The sequence below is a fragment of the Phyllostomus hastatus genome, unplaced genomic scaffold (assembly GCF_019186645.2).
Source record: "Phyllostomus hastatus isolate PE091 unplaced genomic scaffold, TTU_PhHast_1.1 phas_contig_524, whole genome shotgun sequence".
NCBI classification, from domain to species: domain Eukaryota; kingdom Metazoa; phylum Chordata; class Mammalia; order Chiroptera; family Phyllostomidae; genus Phyllostomus; species Phyllostomus hastatus.
The window spans coordinates 13,069,456-13,080,482 of record NW_025333900.1 but is presented as its reverse complement, the minus strand read 5'-3'; the positions used below and the strand labels follow the sequence as shown (position 1 = coordinate 13,080,482).

At 48.2% G+C, this 11,027-nt stretch overlaps 1 long non-coding RNA gene and 1 other non-coding gene across 2 annotated transcripts; one reads left to right on the top strand and one right to left on the bottom strand.

Annotated features, from left to right (window-relative positions):
- Positions 1–5,400: 5,400 nt before the first annotated feature.
- LOC123824037 lies at positions 5,401–10,187 on the bottom strand. Its single transcript, XR_006786636.1, has 3 exons — positions 9,991–10,187; positions 9,254–9,433; positions 5,401–5,531 (listed from the first exon to the last, which is right to left on the bottom strand). It is a non-coding gene; the product is annotated as an uncharacterized LOC123824037 (long non-coding RNA).
- Positions 10,188–10,537: 350 nt separating this feature from the next.
- Positions 10,538–10,622, top strand: TRNAR-UCU. Its single transcript is given in 2 exon segments — positions 10,538–10,574; positions 10,587–10,622. It is a non-coding gene; the product is annotated as a tRNA-Arg (tRNA).
- Positions 10,623–11,027: the final 405 nt, after the last annotated feature.

Here is an 11,027-nt window from a genome sequence, read left to right as displayed (position 1 = left end):
CAAATGTTTGTTGAGTGAACAAATGAACTCTGGGTTGTCAGCCCAGGCCTGGTCTACATGGCCTGGCGTATGCCCTGCACTAGTCTTGTGGCCTGTCCCTGCCAGTCCATTTAGGGTTCCCAAAGAATGAAACAGTATGGACAGAAGCATCTTCTCTCCACATCTTTCTTCAGAATTCCCAGTGCTGCTGCCCCTCTGCAAAGGGTGTTTGGCAGCTGCCCATGTGAGTGAGGGGCCAGTGGCAGGTGGAGGCTGACTCCCACTAAGGGAGCCAGAAGGGGGCCTGTCCTTTTTTCTGTGCAGGACAGTCTGTCTGAGAGGCTGCCCTGGAGTCCTCTGACACAGGGTGTTACATTCTGCCAGCACCTGGGGACAACTCTCAGTGTCAAGAGAAATTCTGAGCAGGGGCCTGGCAGCCTTCCTTCCACCCGGGTCACCCTCACATTGAGTGAGCTGCATCACCTCCTCACCTTTGTTCTCCCACCTCCTCCTTTGTTTGTGGCCCTCTTTCCCTCCTACTCTGTTTCCTGGCCTTATTCCTCCCTGGCTTCCTGGCACACTAACCTCTTTGTCTCCTCTCCCCACTCCTCAAGTGACATTTTTTTGGTGCCCTCTGTAAACCCAAAGATGCCTGCCAGGGCCTTTCCTCCTCCTCGTTTCTTCCATCTCATCAAAAAAATGCACTTAATCTGGATTTCAAGTCTCCTTCTGGCACTTTGTTCTGTGTGCCCAAGTGGCCTGAGGGGCGATCCCTCCCCATGGGAGGGCTCAGCTGTCCTGAGGAAGGTTATGAGAGGCAGTTTTGTCAGGCCTGGCTGCATACTGCAGACCTGGATTTTGTTCCACGCCATAACCCCTCCCCCACTCTCCAGCAATTAATCAAAACTCATGTACTGACTGTGACCCCTTCATGGGTTTAGTCACCTCTGGAATGGATTCTCTGGGTGACATATAAGTAGATGATGTTTTCTAAGCAGCCAAGATCAAATTAGGGAGCCAGTACCCACAAAAGTCCACTCGATAATACAAGATAAAATATTTGAGTGAGAAACCTATGCCCCCAACTCAACTTCATGGCTCCAGTCTCCTTTCCGGAGAGCTGTCACCTCTGAGCCTCCATCTTGGCTGGTGGCTCCCCCAGCACACCCATCAGCCTGCAGGGCACTCACCGATGGTGGCCTGGCCTTTGGGACTCATCCTGCCCCACTGCTCTGTGTTAAAGAGCCTCCCCTGGCACATCCTCCCTCCTACTTGCAGTGAAGTAACACACTTTGCAGTTTAAGCTCCTCCCTGGTGGAGAAAAAGCAACCAAGGCATTGAAAAGTCAAGTTCTCTTCAGAGAGAGAACCAGAAGTCACCCCAGCAGAGTTTTTTGTTTATTCTGGAAAGCAAACACAGTCACACTCCCTGCCTTTCTGAATTCTCCTCCTGCCTCTTTCAGTGGGGATTCAAGATGCCCTCTACTCTGCAAGCTCAGTCTCTTGCCTTCTCCAGGGCCAAAGCTTTGGAGTCAGCACCCACTGCCTGAGTATTTCAGACAGCCCCAGGCCACAGGGAGCAGAAGGGAGAGTGACATTTAGAGGGCATGCAACATGAGAGAGGCTTGTTCTGCTTCCTTTGCTCCATTTCTTTCTGGGCAGCTCAGCTAAGCTGGCCCCTCTGTATGTGCGCCTACTTCAGGATCCAGCCGAGTCCGTTTCTGCCCGTCTGCTCACACGCCAGCCCTCTGCTGCTGCCCCAATGGCACACAGTTCCAGCCCAGTGGTTCCATTTCTGGTTTCTGGCTGGATTCATCTTTCAAAGCTTCAAACAGAACGAGAAGAAAATTCTCTCTCCAACTCTTGACACAGAGAAGGAACTCAGGAAATATGAGTTGAATTTGGTGAAGAATGGAAGGAAGGAAGGGAGTGAGGGAGGAAGACTTCTGCTCTTGGGAATGGCCTACCACCTCAGGACACCAGGCCCAGAGATTCTGAAAGCAACAGTTTCTTAAGCAGGGTATTTGGGGTGAGTGAACAGTGGGTGGGGAGAAGTAGAATAGAGGGGGTGAGTTGGCCCTGGACGCTCCAGGTCTGCCCCACTGAACTTCTCTCCAGGCCCTGGGAACGCCAGAGGTCCCTGCCTCGTTTTCATGTAGGCCGTTTCTTCTACCCGAGGTGCTCTTTCCTCTCCACTGCACTTTTCTCATTCCTTCTCCTCTAAGACCAGGTGTAAATTTCCTGCAGGGCCTTCCCACCCATCCTTTCTCAGAGGTTAGGAGCTCTTTTTACTTTGCCAGCCTTTCCTCACAGTCCTGGTTCAGCACTTGGCCAACTCTGTCTACATGTCTCTGCCTTTGACAGCTCCATTCATCCATGTATTCACTCATGCTTCATTTGTTGAGGGCCTACTGTGAGCCAGGAAGTGATCCAGCGGTGATGGGGAGAGACCTGGCTCCGAAGTGCTGCCAGGCAGTTCACAGTCCTGAGGGAGAAGGGGACTTCGGGAGCGGTTACAAGATGCTGAATGTTCTGAAGAGGAAAGTCAAGGTGCTATGGGAAGTATATATGAGGGAGGCGTACTTTAACCTGGGGTCAGGGGTGAGACAGAGAAGGATTCCCTAAAGATGGAACATTTCAGCTGAAGCCTGAAGAAGGAGGAAGCCACGGCCAGGGAGAGAGGTAGGGGTATGTGTGTGTGCATGTATATGTGTGTATAAGTGAGTGAGTGTGTGTGTTATGCCAGGTGGGATGAACCCAAGGAGAGCTAGGTAGCTGGTGGAGGGAAATAGCCTGGAGATTCAGGAAAAGATCAGGGAAGACCAGGAGGGGCATGTTCAGTACCAGCTCCTGAAAGGGAGGGTCTGTGATTTATTTGCTTTTGTATTCCTGGGGCCCTGCAGAGTAACAGGTGCTCAAGCAGTGTTTACTGAACAAATAAAGAAATGAAAATACATTAGTTTAAAGAAACAGAATTTAAACAGGACATGGGAATCTGAAAAATGAAACAAACCACCTCTTAAAGCCAGCTGTGCCACCACAAGGGCCATTCCCACGTTAGTTGGGAGCCCAGGAAGCATCAGACCCATCTGGCTGGCACAAGGACAGGTTTGTCACGAGCTGGTCAAATTTACCAAGACAAGTGTGCCGTCGATCCAAAGCAGACCTATCTGGGGCCAGTGTGGGGAATCTAAGTGACGTCTGCCAGGCTGGGAACTTATACCGCAGGGGAGTCTAGCAGACAGTGACCCAGCCAGGGGCTGTCTTGACACCACTGATCAGAGAGGGGGCTCTCTGCTACTCCTGCAGTCACGTGGACTTCGGAGACTCAGTGCTTCTCAGAGCCAGGGAGGAACCTAGGAATCATCTTTCCAGGACTAATTTTACAGATAAAGACACTGAAGCCAAAGAGGTTGAGTGACTTACCCTAAGTTTGTGGTAGGACCAGGCCAGGTCTCAGGTCTTCTGACTCTACATTTAGTCCTCTTATTAGTACATTTAAAGGGAAGAAAGGAAGAAGGGGGGGGAGAGAAGGGAGGGAGGAAGGGAAGAAACTGCACTGTGGCCATTTCATAGGGACTGAAATGAAGGGCCGAAGTCCATAGCCAAGGGTGATGGGAAATACAGTGCATTGTAACATACTCCTAACCTGGGTTAAGACAACATGTTGGAAGGGAATGAGTGAGAATGCAATCCTCATCTTCCTCAGCTGAGGGCACAGTCTCTGGGAAGTTAGTTTCCACCATAGATCCAGGATGCCGTTGTCTGCAGTTGGGATCACAGATTTTCCTACATAAGTCTGTTTCATCGTTAACCTGTAGCTAGGAGCTGGGATCTAAAACAAAATAGCCAAAGTCTGAGTCCTTGCTCTTCTATTATTTCCCAATATTTTTACCTCCTTCTAGTAATAGAACTCCTTATTTTTTAGCTGGCACATGGCTGCCTAGAATAAAGATTTCATTTCCCCAGCTCTTCGTGGCTAAGAGTTGCCTCCATGACTAAGTTCTGATAAAGGCATGTAAGCAGAGGGATCAGGTGCAGCTTTGGGAAGTCAACTCAAAGCAGTCATTCTCTATCTGAGGAGATTTTGCTCCCCCACCACCCAACCCAGGGAACATCTGGCAACATTTTTGATGGTCATACCTGGGAAGGAGGAAGTTACACTAGTATCTAGTGGGTGGAGGCTAAGAACACCGCTAAACATCCTACAATGCACGTGACAGCCCCCAATGACAGTGAATTATCTGGTCCAAAATGCCCAAGTACCAAGACTGAGAAACCCTGCCTTAAAGGGAGGGACATGCTCATCTTGCTCCTTCCTCCATACAACTGGCTGGAGTCTGAGCTGGCAACTTTGACCACAAGTTGGAAGTCACATGTTAAGGATGGTGAAGCAACAAGATAGGAGTCTTGGATGTTGATGCTCGGGAAGCTGCCTTATCAGCTGCTTTATCAGATGGCTCACCTCCAGACTTTATCACCTTAAACAGAATAAAGTTGTAGTTCATGTAGACCTACGTTGCTTTGAGTTTCGTGTCACTTACAGCTAAATCTGATACAACTTCCACCCTCTTGTCCCTCCTCCATTCCCTCCAATTTCAGTGAGTCTCGGTCCACCCATTTCTGGCTCCTGGTCTTTATATTCCTTTGTGCTCTCAGGTTTCACCTCCAGACTTACTGAAGGGCTATATTCACCATTTTTCACTTTTATCTACTTTTAAATTCTGGCATTTGCTCCAAGATCCACCTTATTGCAGCTCTGAGACTATCAGGTCCTGCTCCTTGCAGAGTTCTAGCCAATCAGGCTCTCACCAGCCCTAAGACTATGCTGTGTCAGTTGGGTTCTAAACATTTCTTTGTAACCCAGGTTGTGATGTGGAGCCACGTTCTCCCGAACTAGGTGCTGTTTCTAGTGCCTAGTGTAGTGTGAGTGCCAGCCGGGCAGAATGGAGACTTCACTGATGGGAGTGAACCCTGGGCCTTACAGGTGCTACCAGCTGGGTATCAACCCTGGTCATACCGCCGCTGAAGAATCAGTCCGTTCACCCAAACATCCATGTACTCTTTCAACACCTGCATGAGTCATATTCAAGGGTCTAGCATGGAAACTGCTAGAACGATACCCTCTAGATCTTTCCATTTCTCATTACTGTTTACCACAGGCTTAAGAATGACAACCACTTGGCTACCAAGTAGGATTTCCCAGTGAAACAGAGGGGAAGGGCTGGCCCTCTCTTTACACCTCTTCATTGATTCTGGTGGAGGACGTGATATTAACTAGGTCTTTCCTTTCTGGGGTTTTAAAGTCTGCTACTGGCAAGCTGAGTAAAAAGTCGTAGTGAACCCACCACTATACAAATGACTTCCCAGTTACACAATCACGCTATCAGGGATATAAAAACAAATCATTTGTATTCAAGGAAAGATACTCCAGAACAAGAAGGGCAATTTCAGCCAGCATATTTGCCACTGCTTGAGATTGTTGACCGGACATCTTGAAGATATAATGAAGTGCGTATGATGGATCACTTCAAGGGGGAAGTGGGCAAGAACCTGTGGGCAAGAACCAAAGAATAGTAAAACAAAGAGCATCCCTGTTTGCCTTCTTCAGATGGACCCTTTCAGACACTGTGCATTGGTCTGCTCAGCCTCTACCATTTTCCGGTCTATCTTCTTCACACCACCCAGTCTGTGTCCTAACCCCTGCCCATTACGCTAGTGTGTAAGTTGGCCCTAGGTTCAATAATCCTTTCCAAATGCATCCTTCCTCCCTAATTACCCTTCTCAGGATGCGATCTCTCTCTCCCTGGAAGTTTCATAGTATTGTACCTATCTCACTTGGAAACTTTTTTCACCTTGCATCACAGTTGGGTAGCTATCACATTTCTATTAGGCTGTAAGCCAGGCACATGGCTTTTTTTCTTTGTATATCAACTAGATCCTCAATCACTCCTTGCTGAAGAGATGAAATCATAGGAAAACACCAAGTATGAACTCATCGGGATGAGATGAAAGTCTCCCTAACCATCAGCCCCCATTTTATTTAGCCTGTGCAGTCTTCTAAATTTGTCATTCTACAGCACATCCACACTCATGCCAAAACAAACTAGTACCTTCCCACTGCCTATTGCATTAAATCCACTTTCCTCATCTTGAATCAAGCCTACCCTTATCCCCTTTGTCACATCTAGCTTGTCCTTCCTGCCCACCGTATCTTCCTCATCTCCAACTGTGTTACCATAAGGACTCATCTATTCCTCTTTGTATCTCACTGTCTAAATTTCTTCATCCTGGAAATTTTCATTTTCTTTCCCCTATTCCCACATTGCCATTTAGTATAGTTTGATTATTGGATTGGTCAAAACTTGGCGTTAAGATTTTTTTTAGGATGAAAATGCCCATCATTTAAGTATGGTGAGTAGATTTTTGTCTGACAAGAGATGAGTCTTTGTAGCCCTTTAGGGGTGGACTACACCTTTGTTTTGGCAAACTATGTACTGGAGGTGGATGAAAATAAGAATCCACCTAAGGTTCTTGGGAGAGAACTGTGAGGAAATCATGAAGCTGAAGGTAGATGTTTTCAGTCTGAGAAACTGAGGGATCTGTTTGGTAGCAGACATGATGTCTATAGTCAAGTAGGAGTAGGGTAGGGAGGTAGAGAATGTTTCTCGGGTTGCAACAAATTTAGCTCACACTGTACCTGAATTTTGGTTTATTCCTGCAAGATGTGGAATTTCTTTATTGAGAGTTGCTTGCTAAGAACACCAAAAAGTTGTTACATACTTATCATGTGCCAGGACTGAGATAGAATTTTATAAAGATTAATTCCTATAATCCTCACTACTTCAGGATTTTTCATATGAGGAAGAGAAGGCTCTGAGAATGTAAGAATTATGTCCTGCAAATAAGAGGTAGAGCCAAGATGTGAACATTAGGAATTGGACTCCATAGCCTGTGCTCCTGACCTCTACTACTAGAGTTTTTTTTTAAATATTTATTCTTAAAAGAATTTATTTACTTATTTTTAGAGAGTGGAGAAAGGAGGGAGAAAGAGACTAAGAGAAAGAAACATCATGTAACACTGATCATGCATCCTGACCAGGGACCGAACTCACAACCCAGGCATGTGCCCTGACTGGGAATCGAACCAGGAACCTTTCACTTTGCAGGACAATGCCCAACCCAGTCACCCCAAGTAGGGCTCTTTGTTTTGCTTTGTTTTTTTAAATCTCATCCTTTTAAAATTTAATTTTGGGCTATGTTTTATAATCAGCATAATTATTAAGTGCTTATTATTTCCAAGTGCAAACTCAAAAATATTTTATCTGTAATGTTGTGCAATCAAATTTTGCTACTTTTTCATATCTTGCATTATTTGCTTATTGCTTCATATTCATAGGTCACATTTCCCTGATGGTATTCAAAGTCTCCTTGAATTGTGTCTTAAACTTCCACTCTGTCTCCCACAATAGACCCTACTGTATCATCCTTAAATACTCACTGAATTGTATTAGACTGGTGCTCCAACTACCTTCTCCCTTTGGAGCAAAGCTAGTAAAAATACATAAAAATATTGTAGATTTCTAGATCTAGAGAAGACTGAGGCTGCTTCCAAGCACTGCAAATAGAAAAACATCATAACTTAATTCTCCTGTACAAACATGAAAAATGTTATTGCAGACTCTCAGAGGTATACAGTGGACTTGAACTTTAAAACACCAAGATGAAGTAGTATTTAATTTAGGGTTTTGCTGTCCAGGGAACTCAGATTGCAGTTGGGCAGAGATCAGCCTGTTCATAGGTGGTTATAGTCCATGCTTTGGCTCCCTCTGTTGGCAAGAAAGAAGTGGTCATTTTTTTACTTGCAGGAATGATTGATTTTGGTTGTATAATGGCTGCTGTTTCACTGTATTTACTGTTTGTATTGCCTGAGAATATTTAGCTCAGATTTGGCAAAGGGGAAGACAAAACCTACTGGATTTTCCCCCTCAGATGGCAAGGAAATACACATTTTCATTCCTTTTACAGGTTAACATTGCTGCTTCAGAAGCCAGACTCACTATAACCCACTTGTTGTCAGAGAACACACACAGCCCTTGTTCTGCTGGAGCTTTCCTAGTCTTCTAACTGTAGGGCGTGAAAAGTACAACCCTGATTACTCATAGGGTTTGTCACATAACCCCGTTTTTCCCACACAGTCTGCTGACCCTGTATTTTGCTAATGTTTTCCGTGACATGAGGGGTGTGGTCTCAACCAGTGATAGGAATCACATATCTAAAATTCTGTTTGATTCATTAATTGGAATTAAGGATATACATACCTTTCCTTAACAAGGAAACAAGGTTTCTTTCCCAATTCCCCTTCCTGAAACTTTTTTGTGCTTAAATCATTACTTACTCACGTCAATGACTCATCATTGGAGAGTGGCTCCAACACCTCCAGGCCAAATTCCTCTGTACATATTCCTACAGGAATCTCACCCACCCCCCTTCTGCTTTGTGCAATTCCAAAGATCACTGAAGACTCTTAGATGGCACCAGTGCTTGACACATTGCAGAGTTCAATAAAAATTTGTTTAAATAATTAAAGTCATATTGTTTTAATGGCCAGTTTTGTGCATGTGAGATTTCCTCCATGCACCTGAAGGTATGAGTTTTCTTAATCTTAAAGCATAATAATGCTACACATAAAATGCATGTTGTCAATGCATGTTGTATTAAGGTGGAATGAAACAGGCCTGGCAGAAATCAGGTCCTTGCCACTTACTGTTTGGAGAGGCAACCCACCAAGGACCCTTCCCATCCTTGCACATTCTCGCAGTGAGCAACCTTGAAGGATGAGGGAATAAAGAGCAGGCTTGTTTATGCTTGCTGTAAAATAGTGGGTTCCCCAAGCTTAGCATTTCTCTCCTGTAATGCAACCCATTTTGTGTGCAAGCATACATCTGGGCCTATCTGCTTGGCTTCTGTGAGAACTAGGGTTCAGAGAACCTACACAAACACGTTGGCAGGCGGGCTACTGCTTTTGCTTCAACTCTTTCATCTCTGATCCAGCAGGCTTGCGTTCTGTCAGCATCCAAGAAATTGTGGCAAGCTGACACATTAGCCTGAAAGGAGGGTAAAATCTGAGATTCTTCACAGTTCTTGATACTAGCTAGTCCGTACACAGTATATTTAACCTCTTTTGGCGGAAGTTTCCCGTTTTTCTAAAGGGGACAATAGTACCTGCTGATAGTATTGTTGTGGGGTTAGATAAAGTAAGAATGTAAAAATACCTATGGCAGTAGGATCTTCCTGGAAGTTCCCTTTTTCTCTTTACAACACTGACTGAGACTAGCTGATGATGCTACACAGGAAGGAACAGCGTCGTAGACCACACAGCGGGCTGTGGCTGATCCTGTTTCGGTGCAGAAGTGGGTAGTGGACCAGGCTGCAGAATGCGCACAGCAGCAGCCCTGCAAAATTTACGCAGTTGGGCTTGGAACGCTGCAAACTGATTGGAGCTGGAGACCAGGGGTTTTGTCTTGCAGCAGTGGTTGCATAGCAACCAGGCTGTTTTAACTTGGGTTATCGATTTCTAGTGGCTTCGGGTTTTACCGATGGGGATTACTGGGGCACTGAGGAGCCCCCTCGCACCCCCACACCAGAAATAACTCCCCTTATTCGTGACGACAGCTCTGGTTCCACCACACGCCACCCCCGGGAAACACCGCGGCCGCCCGCACACGCATGCTCCCGGCTCCCCCACGCGAGCTGTCAGCTTCACGGGTGCCGCCCACGCAGCCGCGAGCTCCGGAAGCGCGGGCTCCGGGCGGCTGCGCGGCGCCCGCGGGGGCCACTCTCGGGGCTTGGATGAGTTTTCGGAGGATGCTGCGACAGGGGGCGCGTCGTCCCCCTCAGTCCACCAGAGCCCGGATGCCTCAGAAATTCGGCTCTGGGTCTGTGGGGAGCGAAATGCAACCCAAACCCCTTTTACCGAGCCCTGCGCAAATAAATACTCGCAAGCACGCACAGACGTCTCCTCCGCCCGCGCTCATAGGTGCGGGCCTTGGCCGCGGGCAGCCAGGGAAGAGCCGGGGACCGCGCGGGGCCGCCGCTGGGGATCGTCCGCTAAAAGGTACGCCGTAAGTGCCCGGCGTTACCGGCCCGACTTAACGGCGCAACGGCCGGCGTGGGGCCTGCGTTGGCCGCGGCCGGAGACCCGGTGGGCGGGGCGCTCAGGCAGGAAGGGAGCCTGAGGGGAAAAGCGCGGATGTGATTTGTCCTGCGCGGCCAGGTACGGCGTCTCGGGCGGCCCAGAGACTGGGCTGCGGCTGCCCTCTGATCAACCAGTCGTCACTTGGCGGGCTTGCGGAGCCGTTTCGTTCGCGGGACGCGCCGACCTCTTTGAGAGGCGGTCGCCGGGGGAGGACGGGTGCCTGCGGCCCACATTTGGTGGCGGCTGCTCTGCCTGGCGGTGGCCTGGCCTCCGCGACTTGGACAGCTGAAGGGTTGTTTGGAAGGGCGCGGAGTCGTCGCCTCTGGCTTAATGTAGCAGATGCGCGAAAACTCCAACAGGTGGCTCCGTGGCGCAATGGATAGCGCATTGGACTTCTAGAGGCTGAAGGCATTCAAAGGTTCCGGGTTCGAGTCCCGGCGGAGTCGTAGCCTTTTCCCCAGCGTTATCATCTCTTTCACCTCCTTTTCCTAAATCGTTTAACTCTCTATTTACTTATTTCGACATCTACCTCTCCACCCCCATCCACCACCACTGCATTCGGCCTCTGCAGAACTTTTACCTGTAGTTAATCATGCGGGCCCCGCAGCACCCTAGCTGCCCGGAGTTGGAGTCTCAGGGCCTGCGTATAGCCGACTCAGAATATGCTCCAGGGACTGGGAACAGCGTCCCTGGGCGGCGGTGGAGCAAGGCCTAGCGCTTTGGCCTTAAGGGAGAGCGCCAGGGAGGCCCGGTGCCCGGTGTTCTGGGAAAGCCGCTCCCACGCCCCAGGGTTGATACTCCCTTCCCCTAAGCGCTTCTGTAGCACCTCGGGAAGGGCGAAGGAGGACGGG